At 34.8% G+C, this 18,827-nt stretch overlaps 1 pseudogene; it reads left to right on the forward strand.

Moving 5' to 3' along the window:
* Nucleotides 1-1,321: 1,321 nt before the first annotated feature.
* LOC128173540 (uncharacterized) lies at nt 1,322-2,500 on the forward strand (annotated as a pseudogene).
* Nucleotides 2,501-18,827: the final 16,327 nt, after the last annotated feature.

Raw genomic sequence — 18,827 nt, forward strand, 5'->3', positions numbered from 1 at the left:
TATTGCTGTTTTCATTCTCTTGTCTGATCATTTTAAAGAGAGGACAAGCATTGTGGGCAAGTTTATAAGATTATAGGAGTTGACACTGCTGCTGATTTCTATAAAACCAGCGATCAATCTGGAGCAGGCAAAACCTGCCCTTTCAATTTTTCAAAAATCCGCTAACTAGATAATGTTATCATTCAGTTTTTAATTTTTACCTGGGCTAAAAAGCTCTTACAGTAACTTTGAAAGAAAGATGTTCACATGCATTAGACATTTAAATTGATTTTAGAAAAAAAAATTACATTGATTTTACATTTTGCCCATCGTCTCAATTTGTACATTAATCTTGTACATTGGGCGTTGTCAGAGGTGCAAGCAAAAGTTGCGTAACACGACCTCTGGTGAGAGAATGCAAACTATTATGATGATGATGTGTAAATTTATATAACATGAAACATAATTAGTTCCTTACTGCAAAAAGCAAAGAAATAATCGATTAAATATGTCTTTATTTACATTATATACCAGAACATCCTTTCTATAATTATTATTTGAAGAACGTTGTCAATACATTTCATGACGTCATGACGTTTTTGGTTAACTGAATAGCTATAAACAATGCTATGTTTAGATAACTATTATATGGAAACCGTAAAAGATATTTTCAAAAATCAAACTGTTTTGAAACCGGTTAATTCTCCAAATAATTCAGTCAAAATTTCATTAACTTTGAAAACAGGGCCGATTTTGCTGCTTACCGTACCCAGTTCTTTGATAGCAATGTTATATTTTTATTGCAATAAACAGATATTTCCAGTTTATGCAAGATAAAGGAAGGGGAGAGTCGATTCTTTCATGAAATGGATTGATCTGTATGAAAGGGAAACAAGATATCTATGAGCCAATTCTCAATGATACCCCCGCTCTGATGTGAATATGCAAAATAAGCAAAGTCGACATTTAACAGAAAGTTGGCATCCGATTGGTACAGAAATATATCCCACAATATGGCATGCCTAAACAAATAGTGTGTGAAAATGTCAAGCATCTGCGATAAATAGTTGCTGAGAATTTTATTACGTCACAACACTTCCTGAATCATATGAGATGCGTACTTCGAGCCCGATTCGTTAGTGTACTTTCATTTGTCTTCGAGAGTGGATGTGGTCAACTCTCTCTCGTCAGACATAACACGTTTTAATAGATAACTACGTGGTGGTTATCATTTAAGTGTTTATAATCACGTTGTTGTTATTATATCTTTTTCATATTTAATACGTTACAAGGTAGCGTATTTTTTTTAAAATTTTGGTTTGAGGCTAACGTGAGTTAGAAAATGGCGGGTGTTGAACACCGTTCGGCCTCGGAGAAGGAAAAAACGAAGTGTGAACCTTCCAAACGTGCCTCAAGCAAGACAGAAAAGAAAACTACTATTGTGGGTAGTGAAGAAGGTGGTATAGCTAATGCTGCCGTAAATAATGTTCATAACAGCGAGGACCGAGCAGTTACTGGTGAAAGTAACGTGGCAAGCACGAGTTCCTCGACTCCTGGAATTGTGGAGGTAATGACATTATTAAAAAATAAAAGAAAACCAATACCGTTAAGACAGAAAAATTGAAAAGATGAACAGTCGTGTGAATGAACTGTATTATGGTGACATGAATGAGTTGTTAATGCCTCCTATTTTAAACCAGTCTTCTGATGTTGAAGTTGAGAGGGATTCGTGTGAACCCCCCAGTAAAAAACGTAGAGAGGATGGTGAAACCTCTAGATTTAGACAACTCGGGGTTAAATATAAAGTCACAGAAGATTGTGAGGAAAATGTTGATGAGGAATTGGCAGCTATGAAAAATGAACTCTTCAGGGAAGGATTGAACGATGATTATTTTAATGAACTTTTGAAGAGTATAAAAAGGCCTGAAAATTGCAATTCATTGATAAAAACTAGTGTTAACCAGGCTATGTGGAGTATTCTAAATCCAGATACACGTAATTGTGATGCAAAATTTCAGGTTATTCAATCAGCTGTAATCAAAGCATCGGTGAACTTGACAAAGTTAGCAAGTAAACTCAATGAAATGGATACTGACATTGTTGCCAGTTTTGCAAAGCCTGATAACTTTAGCTACAGATAGTTTAGCCTTCTTGGGGCATACAAACAAATTTATAAATGTTAAAAGAAAAGAACTTCATAGACCGGATTTAGGTAGAGAGTATTACCATTTAAGTTCACCTTCTTAGCCTTTCTCAGAATTTTTATGCGGTGATGATGTGGCAAAATCAGTAAAAGAGATTCAAGATGTGAACAGAATAAGTAATAAAGTACATGGAAAGTTTCACAGAGGAAATTTCCGAGCGGGCTCATCTTTCAGAGCTCGAGGACGTCCCTATGGTAGAGGGGCAATGAGAGCAAGAACCCAAAGAACTAACAGCAGTTGGGGTCGTTGGTCAAACAACTCGAATGCCAAAGACAGTACAAAAAACTCAAAGGGGGGAGCGCGGTTCCAACAAATAGAGGCTGAGGTAAGTACAAAATTAAACAGTGATGTTTTTTGAGCAGGAAGATTAAAAAAAAATCCGTTGAATGGCGAAAAGGTACAGAGGATAAGATCATTTTAGATATTGTTAATAATTGCCATATTATATAGTTCACAAGCCATATCTTTACGAAGAGTTAAAAGACGAAATGTCAACCATATTTAAACCAAACAACCAAATTTAGACATTGAATAAACGTCAGAAGATATTAAATCAACGTTGAAACAACGTCAGAATTTATTTTTTTTTAATTTTTTTTTTCTTATCATTAAATACAACATATAAATAGCATTTTATCAATCAAAATATAATAGAGGCGATAATAATGATAGTATTAGCATTGACAAAAGTAATCATAAAACATGTACTGGTAATAATATATAATACTTAACTTAGGTCGTAAGCAAACATCTTTATAAAATGAAAAACATTTTTTTTAAGTTACATTTTGAGGTACATGTATATTGCTTTAAAAAAGGATAGTAGTAGTAGTAGTAGTAATAATAACTATATTTTTTAATAATATTTTACTCTACTTCGAATTTTTGTTGTTGCATTTTGTCTATTTTACTGATATATGAACTTACATATTATTATTTTGATGACCCAGATTGATACATAGTAGGCAATAAAAATAGGAAAGGGCTCCGCTACGCGGAGCATTCCCTCGCGACATGAAACATTTTGGTGTAAGGGTTTTCTTTTTATATTGCCCATAAGCTAAAGGAGACACACACACATACATACACACAGCAGCAATACTATGTCCCCTTGTAACAAGTTGCATGAAGGGATAAAAAAAAAATATAACATCCAAATTCTTATGTATTGTAAAATTCAGATGAGAAAAAAGATTGTAATATCCCAGACATCACAACAGTTGACAAGTCTGAGGAGTCTTCAGGTGATGAGGTTCCACTGGGGAAGAGGATTCCCAAAAAGAAATCTTTTGGAACAGAGTTTGCCACAGATATTATAAAAAAAACCAAAAAAATATTTTCATTTAGGTAAAAGCTTACATCTTTTTGCATTTTTTAAGTTTTTTAATGATTCAAAAATGTTCCAGGAACAATTAGTATACTTTTTTAATAACAATTGCTTTTGATAAATTAATGTGTTATTAATTATCCTACAGGAAGAACTCTAAAAACAGATAGTTCCAAAACCAGCTGTGAGTTCTAAAACACAGAAATCAAATGGTACATTGCATTGATCATTACTTCCTCATCATGATATGTTTTCCAATTTGTTTTAAAAATATTATTTGCAAGCCATTGGTAAAAGATTACTTGCAAGTTATATTATTATTTATTTTATGCTAGTCTGTAAATCTTGACTATTCCATTTTGGACATGACTCCTGATTTAGAATATTTTACTGATCTATCACAAAAGAACAATTTATAAATAAAAAAAATTCAAGTTTGAATCCTTTTTATAATCTATTTCAATGACATGGTAGGGGTAGCTTATCAAAGAAAGGCACCTCAAAGGATTTCTTCTTCAAAGAGTCCCTCACCAGCCAGATCCTTAAGATCCAGGAAAAACAGTCGTCGTCAAACATTCTGTTTGTTCTTCTTTGATCTATAAAGATCGCAAATCCGACGCACGTGTTGCGGATAGCACACGACCTTAGTATTTTGGTTAAAGTAAAATTAGACATAATAGTAAACACCATAACCCCTCCCCTCCAAAGTCGCGTTACACATATTTAAGTGAGTTAAAGCATCGCGTCATCTTCGCTAGCCAAGGGTTTTCGGTCCACTTTGTTCCCCATAAACTCTTTGTGGATTCCATTAAGAAAACTTGGTGACAAGCTCCGTTTTCTGATTAGCTGCAGCTGCGAGTAGCTGATCCAATCGCAGTGCTGGTGAATATAAACTTTAACAGAAAACACAAGAGTGATCTTTGGTAAAACATTCGGTGCTTTTAAAAAGTTGAGACACAAGTTCCGATTATCGTGCCTCCCCACCAAATCTTATCAGATCGTTTTAAAAACCTATATAATTTACTGGGATTGAACATAGTTCTTCAAACTTGTCAAGGCTCGCGTGATAGCATGGGAAGTAAACATGGCGAATGTAGAAGTTGCCTATCCCGATAGTATATACGTTCCTGATAATTATTACTTTTAAGGGTTTAATGAGCTGTGTTTTATTCAATTTCTTTGGTCTACAATGTTCACAACAACGATACTTGGTTTTATGGCATAAAAGTTTTCATATACATGTAAATCGGTGCCTTTTTCACTCCCGGTACAGGTCCTTTCAAAACACTATGAGCTTTTTCTAAGTTATAACCTGATTCGCATTTAATAACATCGTTATTTATGTTCCGATATTCGGTAGTCAACATGTTTTCAAGTATCAGGTAGTCGGCCAAAACTGTCAATAAATTCCGCTGTTCGGAAGCCGTCTATCCACATGACTATCCAGTGGGACCCAGGTAAATGAGAGGGATCTCTATTACAAACGTAGGCCGAGGGGTAAACTTGGACTATCTCTGGTAATGTATTCGGTTAAAATACGCCTTTGAAAAATTTGCTAAGCGACTCGTGTCCCTTGGTAATGCACATGATGTTGTCATGCTTTAGTGTATTTGATGTCCCGTGATTGGTCCACTTCCAAAAGGGCCAGGAACTCTGCGTAAGCCAGACAGTTCAATGTTTCCGTTGTATCGGCAGCAAATTTAACTTCGAGTCGAACGTTTCCTTGTCTCACCTGGTTTAAATACTCTTCACCCAGGTCACTAGGTGCCAAATTAAATGGGTGTTGCTAAAACGCGGAACGGAAAACGGAACGGAAAGCGGAACGGAACGGAAAACGAAAAATACTTTGACGTTAAATGCCTAAAATATTGTATAGTATAGATTAGACACAAATATGTACTTTGTTTCTTTTATTCATATTTCTTTAATGATTATTTTCAAAAGGTAGCTTAATTAGTTGATGTCACTCTTACGATTGTCTATCAACTATATCATTGCATTTAATTTGCTTAAAAAAGTACGAAACGGAAAAATGAAATGTACACACATTGTGATTAAATAAGCTTTAAAAATATTTTTTTAATTATTTTCCATTTGAAATATTGTTGGAATAACAGTATAGGGCAGTTATTTGAGCGTTTTGATTGTGTTTTTCATGACTTCGACCATGTTTGTCAAGACACGAAAACAAATTTCTTACGGAGATTTACAGTGAGAAATGTTTCCATCTTTTCTCCATTCAGAAGTACTCGGGGTACCTCGTGCAATTGTTCAACTTTATTATCCGGGCTTATTAACGGCTGATGCAGTGCAAAATCCCCGTATACTTTCTTTTTTGGGATGTGTATTGAAACTTGAAGCGGTAGAGGAAGCGTTTCAAAACCGATAATCTGGACATTTTGCATATTAGTGGATGAACGTTGTTTGAGCACAAAGGTATTCATGATTATTGAAATATCAAGCAAAAAGTGGTGAAAACAAAAACTCGGGACAGAGTTTAAAAAATGCATCAATAGATATTGATATAAAAAACGTGACCGACGAACAACATCCACCATTATTGTCAAGGTTTTGCTGCAACATCTGTCTGCTATTCTTTCGTCTCACTATTTTAAAGATCACTTAATCGGAAACAAAATCATTTTAATTGGGTCACTAACGCTCTAGATGTCCTGCAAAGTCTCTTTTATTTTATTTTTTTGTATCGCCGTTCGTTGTCTACATCTTATACCGTTTCAGATTACTTAATTAATATTCCTAGTATTTCAGATATGACAGTTTCTTTATGTTTACGTGATTGTACAGCCCTGCAATGTACTGGCCAGTGAAAAAAGGAAACTTTTGGACACTTTTGTAAATGCGTCTTTATTTTGGAGGGTGACAAACCATGTAAGACGTAAGACGATAGACGAATCAATAGACGTACGACGATTTACTACAATAAATAGAGGTGGCAGGGGACAGTTTTTTTTTTATACAATTCATTGTAGCCAAGGGATGCATGTCTTCGGAACTCTGTAACTAGAATTTCCTCAGTTCCCATTCAGCACAAATACCTTTTATTCACTCTTTATAAGGCCAATCACCAATTTCTGAAGAAAATTACTAATCAAAACCTGTAAAATTCTCTACATACTGGTTTTTTTGAGATTTTGACCCTTTCATATGTTGCTAATTTTTCATGATTTTTCAGCTTTTTAGACCTCCCCCAGCTAATTCCCTGCAGAGGGTTGACCTTCCGTACCGCGTGCATGTTGCACTATCACATGTCACAAACTTACCGGTGTATAGTTTTCAATGTCCCATCCACCTACTTTTCGTGTTATTTTACCTCCCGTCTGTAAATTGCAATTTCACTGTGTAAAGTCAGCACAACAGTCATAGCCGCAGGTTTCGCATTTTACTTCTGATTCTCATGTACCTAACATAAAGGGCCTACATATTGCATATCAATTTCAACAAGAGACACCCCTCTAACTAATTATAATCATTAAAAATCATTTCATGAATTTTAGCAACACTCATAAGCCTTCAAGTACAGCAACTCTCAATTTTACAAAAATATTGACGGTAACTTTATTCGAAACTGTCCCTTGCTACCAGAGAAAAAAATATTGTAAAAACACACACATACTTATTCATCCTAGCAAATATATGTTGACAATGATGAAATGTATGACTATCAGATTTATCAGTATAACCTAATTCAATTAATCACAATAAGATATGCATCTAGATGTATAAATCTGAAATGCCCTAGCAAAGTTTGGCGACAGAAAAATGTAAACAAAGAGGCATAACTCTAGACAATACATGTTGGAAATGGAGTTACCTCCCGTAATATATCAATTATAAACCTAACATAATCCAGCGAAGTTGCACACATGCCTCAAAATCACATAAGTACCTTCATATAGCTTTATCAATGTATCATTAATGATGACCTTGAAATATCCATGCATATGCATAAATAGTAACTTTATACCTACACTAAAGTATGAAAATTATAGAATGTACTATAATATAATTCTACTGCACAATGTACATATGCATTGGAAAACATTCTAACAATATACATAATAACACTCACCAATTAAGTAGTTTCCTCCAGTGAAAAGTACATTCAGTACAAAGTGATCGTAGACATGAGCCCGGCTCACATAAGTTCACGGGCTCTACACACAAAAATATTGAGCTCAAAAACTGATGAAGTCACATCATAAGTATGACTAACTGCAGTACCAGCATATATATGACTAATTGCAGTATTGGCGGTAACATGCAACTTAATCCGAATAGAACGCTGGATATATTGTTTTGTTTGATAAATTGGGACTAGTGGTCAAAGCATGTAATGTTAATTGAGAGAAATCATACATTTATGAAATAAATAAAATTGAGTATGAATATCAGTTTTAGCAACATTAAAAATTTACGTCAAGTATATCGTTTATAGCTTCTTTAACACATCTCTCGAGTAAATAACATTACATAACATTTTCCGTATTCCATTCCGTTCCGCTTTCCGTTCCGTGTTCCGTTCCGCGTTTTAGCAACACCCCAAATTAAAGGCATATATGGCATATCCTTTGCCAAACTGGCTTACTGTGACTTCCAAACCCGCATCTTTGTTCCATTTTCCCACAACTTGATCTACCGCTTCCGTCCGGGATAAATGCGGGTTGACTGGAATCATAAGCGGTTTCTTGAAAAACATACCCCCTATTCCGCCACCTGTCTGCCGACCTCTGTATTTACTAGGCTTAAACCCTCCTTCGAACATATTTTGATAAAATGTTTTCCACACCCTAGGGTCTGACACATACGTGGAACCCATTACTGTATTTCAAATAAACGCTTTTTCAGCAGCAGTGTAATAGTGGTCGTACCTTTCAAATATGAAGCGGGTTGATTATTCGAGTCTCTTATATACACCCTCACGTCTTTAAATTCGCCCAATCGCAAAGGTATTTCGGAAGGAAAATTATGAATGATATTTTCCGCTTTTTTTTAAATTACCAGTCGCAAGAGAGGTAATTCTCGCTCCCCCACTACAGTATCTTGGCACAAATTGCTACAGACGTACAATTCTGGTTGAGTGGATGCCGTAGATAAATTAAACTCCAACAGAGAAACATTCCAATATCCCTGTCGTAAGACGTATTACCGCTATAAATCTGTTGACTATCAGTAGATCTTAGAACAAGTCTGATGCTCATGTTTGAAAATAATGAATGTCATAGAAGTAATCCTTTCTATTTATACGTTTTGCATGTCGGATTTTATCCAAGAGTTAAATTTAGCAGGCTATTTGTGCCAGGACACTAGGATCTCTACCGTTTGTTTTTCTTTTTCGTTCTTTAAGAATTTTATCGATCTTCCAGATAGAATTGTCACTTGTGCTTACTTTCTGAAGTTCCTGTGAATATAAAGTTCCAGTTATAGGTTCCACAGCAAAGTCTTTTAATTTGTAGACAGGCAAACCCTGACTACGGTATCTCCGACTAACTTTTAAAATTTCTCTCCCTTTATTCTCACTGAAATGTCCGTCTCAAATGAGATATTCTAACTTTATCACCGACTTTGAATTTGTAAGACTTCTTTTTTTCTGCTAATTTAGATTTTTTTTTTGACACAACACCGGGTCTTTTGTCCTTTGTAAATAAGCTCTATAACGAATCTCCTCTTCGTTTTGTTTAGTCACAGATGCAGGAGTTATTCCCCCTAAAGGACGGAAAGGGGTGTTATTGATGTTATCAGTAACTGCTTGTAGCTTACTCAAAAGTTCGTAAGATTGATTTTGAGTAAACATGCGCTGCGATCTGTTTTCCAAATTTTGAATGCTCCTTTCTGCAAAATTACTTGTTTCATTTTCCGTAAAAGTTCGGTGTACACCTTTTTTTTTAAAAAACGAAGACACCCACCGATTTCTAAATTCACTTCCTTTATCGGTTTTAAATACTTTGGGTTTTCTTCCATTAGCAAAAACCCTTTTAAAGCTTCTATTACATACGACGCCGTTTTTTGTTTCAAAGGAGCTGTAAATACATATCTTGAAATTATGTCTTGTAAAACCATAATATACTGTATGCCTTCATTTTCCTTGGATACGTTTCGCACGTCTTGTAAATCACCATCCCATATGGTATCTATAGAATTGGTGAAAATGTGACGCCTGGGAAACTTTCTCTGAACTCTCTTTTGAAGCGAATACGGTTCTAAATCTGGCAAAAAGTCTCTTATACCATTTAAACCAATTTTTTGTTTCCATTCTTTTTTCATAATTTGATACAATTTGTAAGGACCTGCAAAGGAGGCAGCATGTTTCACGTCAGTCCATATGTTTTCCAAGTACCGTCGTTGTTCCTCAGTCAACACCATTTTGATTTATGAACCAAACACTGTTTAACGTCTCTTTTTGAATTTAGACAATATTTTAAACAAATTATAAAAATAATGCATAGTGAAACATTTTTTTATTATAGTACAACATACATAATTAAAATAGCAATACCATCTTGATGATACAAAAAAGTTTTGTACATTATCTAAGAAAAAATATTTCTTTCTTTATCTTTACATGTATTTAAAAAAAACTTTAAGCATATTACATACATAAGTAACAAATATAGTTACATAAATATTTCATTAAACACGAATGGTACTTTGAACACAATGAAATGTTTCTAGCTCACCTGAACCGAAGGTTCAAGTGAGCTTTTCTGATCACCCGTTGTCCGTCGTCCGTCCGTCCGTCTGTCTGTCTGTCCGTCCGTCTGTAAACTTTTCACATTTTCAACTTCTTCTCAAAAACCACTGGGCCAAATTTAACCAAATTTGGTACAAAGCATCCTTATGGAAAGGGGGTTTTCAAAAGGGAGATAATTGCGAAACAGTAAGTATAGGGTGCATGTCTTTAAAAATCTTCTTCTCAAGAACCACTGCACCAGAAATGCCAATATTTACACAAAAGCTTGTATATATAGTGAAGATTCTAAATTGTAAAAATCGTGACCTTCTGACCAAAACTGGGGCCCCAGGCGGGGTTCAAAGTTTAACATAGAAATACATAGGAAAATGTTTTAAAAATCTTCTTCTCAAGAACCACTGCACCAGAAATGCCAATATTTACACAAAAACTTGTATATATAGTGAAGATTCTAAATTGTAAAAATCGTGACCCTCGGACCAAAACTGGGGCCCCAGGCGGGGTTCAAAGTTTAACATAGAAATACATAGGAAAATTTTTAAAAAAATCTTCTTCTCAAGAACCACTGCACCAGAAATGCCAATATTTACACATAAGCTTGTATACATAGTGAAGATTCTAAATTGTAAAAATCGTGACCCTCGGACCAAAACTGGGGCCCCAGGCGGGGTTCAAATTTAACATAGATATACCTTAGGAAAATGTTTAAAAAATCTTCTCAAGAACCACTGCACCAGAAATGCCAATATTTACACAAAAGCTTGTATATATAGTGAAGATTCTAAATTGTAACAATCGTGACCCTCGGACCAAAACTGGGGCCCCAGGCGGGGTTCAAAGTTTAACATAGATATACCTTAGGAAAATGTTTAAAAAATCTTCTTCTCAAGAACCACTGTACAAGAAATGCCAATATTTACACAAAAGCTTGTATGTATAATGAAGATTCTAAATTGTAGAAATCGTGACACTCAAATCAAAACTGGGGCCCCAGGCGGGGTTCAAAGTTTAACATAGAACTACATATGAAAAATGTTTAAAAATTTTCTTCTCAAAAACCACTTCACCAAAATGCCAATACATACACAAACGGTTGTATATATAGTGAAGATTGTAAAAATCGTGACCCCTGAACAAAAAGTGGGGCCCCAGTAGGGGTTTAGATTTTAACATATATAGGAAAATGTTTTAAAATCTTCTTCTCAAGAACTATAGTGCAACTGTTTGGGATATTACTATGCATACATGTACATCCTTAAATAATGTAGATTCAAAAAATTGTAACTCCTGGACAATTGATGGGCACCAAGAGGGGTTCAAAATTTAAACATTTTAAAAAACATAAAGGAAAAGTTTAAAAATTTTCTTCTCAAGAACTACAATGTTTTAGTTTGTGGAATTTCTATGCCTTCGCTCATGTAGATTCCTAATTGGTAAGATCGTGACCCCCGGACCAATACTGGGGCCCCAAGATGGGGTCAAAGTTTATTATAGAAATATAAAGGTAACGTTAAAATATCTTCTTCTCGAGAACTACAATGCCTCAATTTGTGAGAATACTATCATGCATACAACCTTGGATAATGAAGGTTCGACAGTTTTAAAATAGTGACCCCTGGACTAATACTAGGGACCCAAGATGGGTTTAAAGTTAAATGTAGAAGTACCGGTATATATGGAAAATGTTTAAAAATCTTCTTTTCGAGAACTACAATGCATCAATTTGTCAGATAACTACGTAAGCACCCTCAAATAGTGTAGATTCGAAATTATAAAAGCTGTGACCTCAATCTAATACTGGGGCCCCAAGAGGTGTTCAAAGTTTAGCATAGAAATATAGAGGGAAAATGTTGAAAAATCTTTTTCTAGGGAACTATAATGCTTCAGCTTGTGAGATAACTATGCAAGCATCCTTAAATAATGTAGATTCCAAATAATTAAAACTTTAGCCCTGGACTAATACTGTGGCCCCAAGAGGGGTTCAAAGTTTAACATAGAAAGATATATTGAAAATGTTTTTAAAAAGTTTTTCTCGAGAACTATAATGCTACAGTTTGTGAGATTATTATGCAAGGATCCTCAAATTGTGTAAACTCTAATGTTGTGAAACCAAGAGTTATCTTTCTTGATGTTCTGTACAGTCTGAGAGTTATTTCTCTTGAAGTGGAACTCTGCTACGTTCAGTTTTTCAGGTTGTGTACGTGCGGTCCTACCGCAGTGCTACACATTTTCATTCCTATGTTACTGTTTATGTTGTTCAAGCCAACCATAAACCTCGGACCATAACTGGGTCCCAAGAAAGGGGTTCAATGTTTGAAATAGAAAAAGCATATGCTACGAAATGTAATGTTACAAGGAACTGCTGTTCAGGTGAGCGATGTGGCCCATGGGCCTCTTGTTTACACAATCTAATAGTTATTACAGTCATTTGGATTGCAACTTGGACATTGCAAAAAACCCATCTGATTCTGGTGACTTTCGGAATTCTCGCAAAACTCGATCTCCTTTAACTGGTCACCAATCTTCTTTTCGACTTCAGACATCAGTTCCTTAAGGGTTTCCCACTGATCAAATGTGATGGCAGCTCCATTCTTCGTCGGAACTATTTCACCATTCCCAGGCGGCATCCACCACTTCCTGATATTTACTACAGGATAGTCATTGTCAACCTTCATGTAATAATTTTCCTCCAAGTGTTGCTTATAGGCTACCTGCATCTCAGCATCTTACTGATCAATAACGCTGTCTACATCATCCTTGTAATAGGTAATCTTTTTCCATTTTACTAAATTGAGTGCAACCCCTTTCCTAGTTGGGTAGTCGGATCCGTCTTCTTTTTCTTCATACACTCTTAAGTGTACTTTAGTGTCACCGTAAAACTTTGAACCACGAGGAACATATTTCGCCCTATGCTCTCCTTCAGAATCGAGGTCGCTGTCTGTTCTTTGACCATCTTGGGACGCTTAGCAATAGGACCCAGTTCGGTCTAAGTTGATAAACAGTATTTTCCTTATTCGGTTCGGCTCCACAGGAGCCTCCACGTCTTGGCATTTCCAGTAGGTTGTCGATTTAGTAGCCATCTCTTCCAAATTGTGTCTGCTGCAGGGAAATGTATCTGCAATAGTAATGTAGCTCTAAATTCATCCTCAGTATTTATACTATTTACCTTACATCATCACCTATTTTTACCTTTTTATATAACGTAAACCATTTCACAACACACTGTAATATAACATTTTTTCTTTTGTTAAAAATTATCTCATATACTAAATTTAGCCTCTTACATATTTTTTGGCAAAATCATTTTTTTTTATACTTTATTTCACCATCGTTGTGCAATATCTACTTTCACCATGTTAGACAATATTTTGTTTTCAACATGTGCAATATAAACACTTTAAACTTCTTACTTAAAAAACCTCTACCTTAGTAGGCATGCTCAAACAAAGGGCCGTAACTCGCTCTTCTCTACTTTTATATGTCGCTGACGTCATGCGTATTTTAGGCATGAGGGTTGTTGTCTTTTACGGCTTACAACTCGAAGAAAACGTACGAATGTTAAAGGAACCAGTTTACGAAATGATCCGAGCGCATGCCTTTCTCTCTACTTCTGGAGAAACGCGAGTTTTAATCAAGGAAAAATAAGTTGAAAGAGAGCGGTAAGTGTGTTTTGTCTTTTTAAATGCAAAGGCACCCTTTTAACTATGATAAGTAAAATATATCATACTTTATGTTGCTAATTATTATAAGAAATGATGTAAGGATGCACGACAACAGGTATATTTTGTCGAAATAATATGTAGTGTTTGATAGCCTCGTTTCCGTTCAAAATGGTGGCTCCCATATTTCACACAGATTTTCACCTTTTATTTCATTTACTAAAAAATCTAGCGTGGTTTATGCTTGTATTTAAAGTGATTTTGAAACCATATTATTGAAATTGTTCTTATTACGGATTATCCTTTATCAAATATTAAAATTTTAACGTTAATTTCAATATGCCAACAGAGGAAATTCGAAATGTATATTGAATTTATTATGGTAGGCGATTTACATTATACATATATTACATGGCTTCGAGAGCGACATACCAGAATATTTGCCCCGAGGTGACAGGAAAGCCCTGGAGTGTTATGTCGCCCGATGCCGAAGGGCTTTCCTGTCACCGAGGGACAAATATTCTGGTATTGTCGCCCGAGAAGACATGTAATATATCAACATATTTATTTACATGTAATTCACAAGGCAGAGGCAAATGTTTTTAAAACACTCACGCTTGAGTTTATCACTTTTGTTGTATTTGCCGAATTTTTTTCATCAATTAAACTATCGAGTTCCTCTGAATTTAGATGAACAAACCGCAGACGTTGGCCTGACATGTTTAAAATTCGCGGATCTGTTTACGTTTGCTTAGCTGAATTTCGAACCCAACTTAATTAATATGCAGAATTCTTGCACGCGATAGTGATATTACAGTTTCGGGAGGGCAATATAACTATTTCCTGTGAAATATAACAGTTTCCGGGAGGTCAATATAACTGTTTCCGGTGTGATTCAGCAATTTTCAGGGCATAGTAATAAAATTATCTCATTTGTGACATAACGAGAAAACTTATTCAAAAATGGTATATATTGAAATGGCATTCATTCACTACTTTCAACAGATGAAGAGTATGTCAAAGAGTTCTCATCTTTGTGAGGTACTTGAAAGGCAAAGAGCGGGGTTCTGTGTTCCTAAACTTTTCTTTGTCAGGAAAATTTTGGATGGCCGTTAAGCCAGCAAAACATGTTCAGATAATGCCAGAAAATTACTGAGCATTTTTTGACAAATTTGTTAAAGGCTTGTCTGTCTTGTTTGTTTTTTCCTATAGTTGTGTGTTGTTTTTTTATTTTCAATTCAGACTTCACATTTCTATATTGGTGCTAGTAATAATAATACACTGTATGATAATTGCATTTACTCTTCATCACTAAAAACTTAAACATTTCAATTAATTAAAGCAATACATTTCATCAGTCCATTAATCATACAATTTGTTTAAAATTAAAAATATCTTACAAAATTTACTCTTGGTTTCAGACATGTTAGCAGAGATTTCATGGTTCCCGAGTTAAGACTACTGTATACTGTTCTGATTCATTTCTAAACAAGTAATTATGTATTAGTAAATAGTGTTACTGAGATATCTTGTGTATTTTTTCATTTTATAGATATACAAATATCACATAAATTAATATTTTTTTAAATTCTATTTACAGACATTGCATGGGGCCAGAGATCTAGCTGATCGACCAAAATAAACAGACAATTTTCATTTAATTGTTAATTATAATAATATAATTGTATGTTTAATGAACATTTCACACTGGACATTGTTCTTTTATCAATTCTCTTGAGTTTTGTATTAACAAAAAGAAATTCTCAGTGGTTTAAAGGTATGAAAATGAAGGTGACATTTTATATGTAAAAATTCAATTGTAAATGTTAAAAGTGCAAACTTAAAAAATATTTTAAAAATAAATAATGTTGGAAATTTTCAAAAGCAATGGATTTTTTAGCATAATAGCAGGTAACATAATTGAAATATACAAAGATTTTAATCTCATAATACAATTTTAAAATTGGCTTGGCATGCCTAACCTTTGTAATTTTTTTCACCTGGGTTATGCTTGGTTACACTTCAATAACTTATTTTTTTTTATAAAATATAGGCAAGAAAATCATCTCTGTCTGTTGAATTATTCTCCTAAAATGGGCTCTATCAATGGCATAATTCATCCATTCACCTTTTCTTTGTTCGTATGGAACTAACAGAGTGCGAACGTTATCGTTAAACTGAACTTTTTTCATTGATAATTTTGTCTGTCTTGCATTCATCGTGTTTCATATCAGGCGCTCACTGGGGCATAACTCTACGTTTTAATAAAATTTCTTTAGTTCCCCAGCTGTCAGCAAAATCGCAACCGTTTCGCGTCACTTCTTTGAAATCTTTTATACAAACTTTATTATTGTCAAACCAACGACTCTCTTCAATGTCCACGTTTTGGGATTTTTCTCATCTTTTTTTCAATGCACTCCAGGCTATAATTTTCTATTTGCACTGTACTCCTTGACAATCCATAATGAAATGATTGTTTTTACAAAAATGAATAAACTAAAAATCTTTTTTTTTTTTGCGCATGCTCATTATCTGGTATAGTAATCAACTGTATACTGAGTATGTTCCTATGCAAACTCTATACTGTTCTGAAAAGCCTCCTGTATATGGCCTCATGAAAAGTCCCCTCTATAAGGCCTCAATAGTAACTACGTCATTACCTCTATATGCAATCCTCCAATGAGAACACGACCTCTATAAATTTACTTTTCGAAAAATACCCTCTAGGAGACCCTAATAGTTACGTCATCGCCTAAACCTCCACCTCTATAAGGGCCTATATGCAGTAAGGGAAAAGAAAACAAGCTGACCCTAATACTTCCGGAAGATGAAGCAGTTTTTTGAGAAAAAGAAATATTTGGGATTAACATCGCAGAAACTCTTCCAAACACCGTTTTTTTTTTTTTACTGTTGCAAGTTGTTTGGGTTGAGGGGGGCATGAGGAACATCATTCTTTGGAATGTAATCAGTTTCTTCTTGGTGAGGATAACCGGGATAAATTCATTGAATTTACGGGCAGGTCAAGAAAGACATTCAAGGGAGGACTAGCTCACAAGGAACTACATAACAAACAGATACGACACTACTGTCAACCTGGTAAGTCACCCCCAGCTGATGGTAGCAGTACTTCCTCATATAACATCTGCACGTTTATTTCATATCAGTGGTTGAACTTGTTGACGTTGCAATTGTCAGTTTATGACAATCCAATCATATGGAGAGTAATTTATTTTAGCAATCTTAATTTTAAAAAAAGATTGTCAGGTTAGTTTCCAAACTGGCCTACTTTTTATTTCTCTTGCTGATGATATTTTTCCAAGGAAAACCAATGAAACAAATAAGCAAATCAATGTAACAATGATATATGTACAAAAAAAAAAAAAAAAAAAAAAAAAACCAAAACAAACAACAAAAATTATCAATGCTCCCTCGTTGCATCATTTTATATTAAACGTTTCGATGTTTTGTTTTATAGAACTTGATTGGTTTTCTACATGAATCACCACTTAGGGAGGGGAACAAAATGCTGACCCTCATAAAGGCCGACAAATTCCTCAACCCTGATGACAGAAAACAATCTCTGTTATCAGGGAACAGCAACATCATTGAAATCGCCGTGGAGGAACTGGAAATAGGGTAATTATTTAATAAAATACAATAAGACGGTCAAAAACACGTCAGAGTCACAATGGATATTGTTTAGAGGCAATTCGAAAGACAACAATGACGAACTGACAATAGATGGAGAAACTGAATCCAAAAAATCAGATGAGAATGCAGATCAATTGGTTAAAATGGCCTTTGGAAATTTGTAAGTCTCTCTCTCTCTCAACTTATAGACATCTTGTTTGCGTATAACTACTTGTAATAAAATGTTAGTATACCCCCCGCAAACAATTTTTTTTTTTTGGGGGGGGGGGGGGGGTATATAGGAATCACCTTGTCCGTCTGTCTGTGCAATGACCTAAGGATGTGTCATGACCTTGATCCAAGTTCATTTGGGCAGGGTCAAGGTCACTGGCAGAAAAGTGCAAAATTCGTGTCCGGTCATTATCTTTATTATGGAGAAGCATTGAATGTTCTTTCTTCACACAGATATTGCTCATGACCAACAGTATAAAAAAAAGAGCAGTTGTTATATATAGAAAATGGACGGTGAAATAAATTCATCCAATATTTTCTGTAATTGGAAAAATACACGCATTATGATTTTAATCTTAGCGGGGGTATCAGTTGTGAGCTTGTTTACAGTACCTTAGCTGCTTAGTCCGATTTTATACCAAATTTTATGCACGCTTTTAAACGATGGTTATGCTAAGGATATGTATAATAATAGACATTGCAGTATTTTCCCCAGTCAATTAAGCCACATTTAAATGAAGAAAAATACGTACAAAATTTGCTAACAAAACAAACGACATTAAAGGGTACCGCGTTATTTCGCCTCATGTTAAATTCCACCCCTGAGGATGATAAGGATGTGGTTGTATTACGACTTTGTAATCGCTTTGATTAAAGGTCAAAATGATCAGACAATTTACAAATAAACATGTGTACGTTTTGTTCGCTATTATTTCTGAAGTTTGCTTTCTTTACAATCGATGCACAGCATGCGGGTTGAATGACCCTAATCATTCGGGGGACGAAACCAAACGGTTTCTTTTTCTTAACATTCCCATTATGCATTTTTGTTTGTATTTTCGTTTGCCGAAAAAGAAATTATTATACCCCCGCTTTAAAAGAGAGGGGGCATACTATTTTACCCTTGTGTGTCTGTCTGTCTGTCCGTAACAAATATTTCTGTCGCATTTATCTCAGCAACTATTTATCGCAGATGCTTGAAATTTTTACACAGTGTTTGTTAAATCATGCCATATTGTGGGATATATTTTTGTACCAATCGGACGTCAAATTCCTGTTAAATCACGACTTTACTTATTTTTTAACCA

This window comes from Crassostrea angulata, chromosome 2 (assembly GCF_025612915.1).
Source record: "Crassostrea angulata isolate pt1a10 chromosome 2, ASM2561291v2, whole genome shotgun sequence".
NCBI lineage: Eukaryota > Metazoa > Mollusca > Bivalvia > Ostreida > Ostreidae > Magallana > Magallana angulata.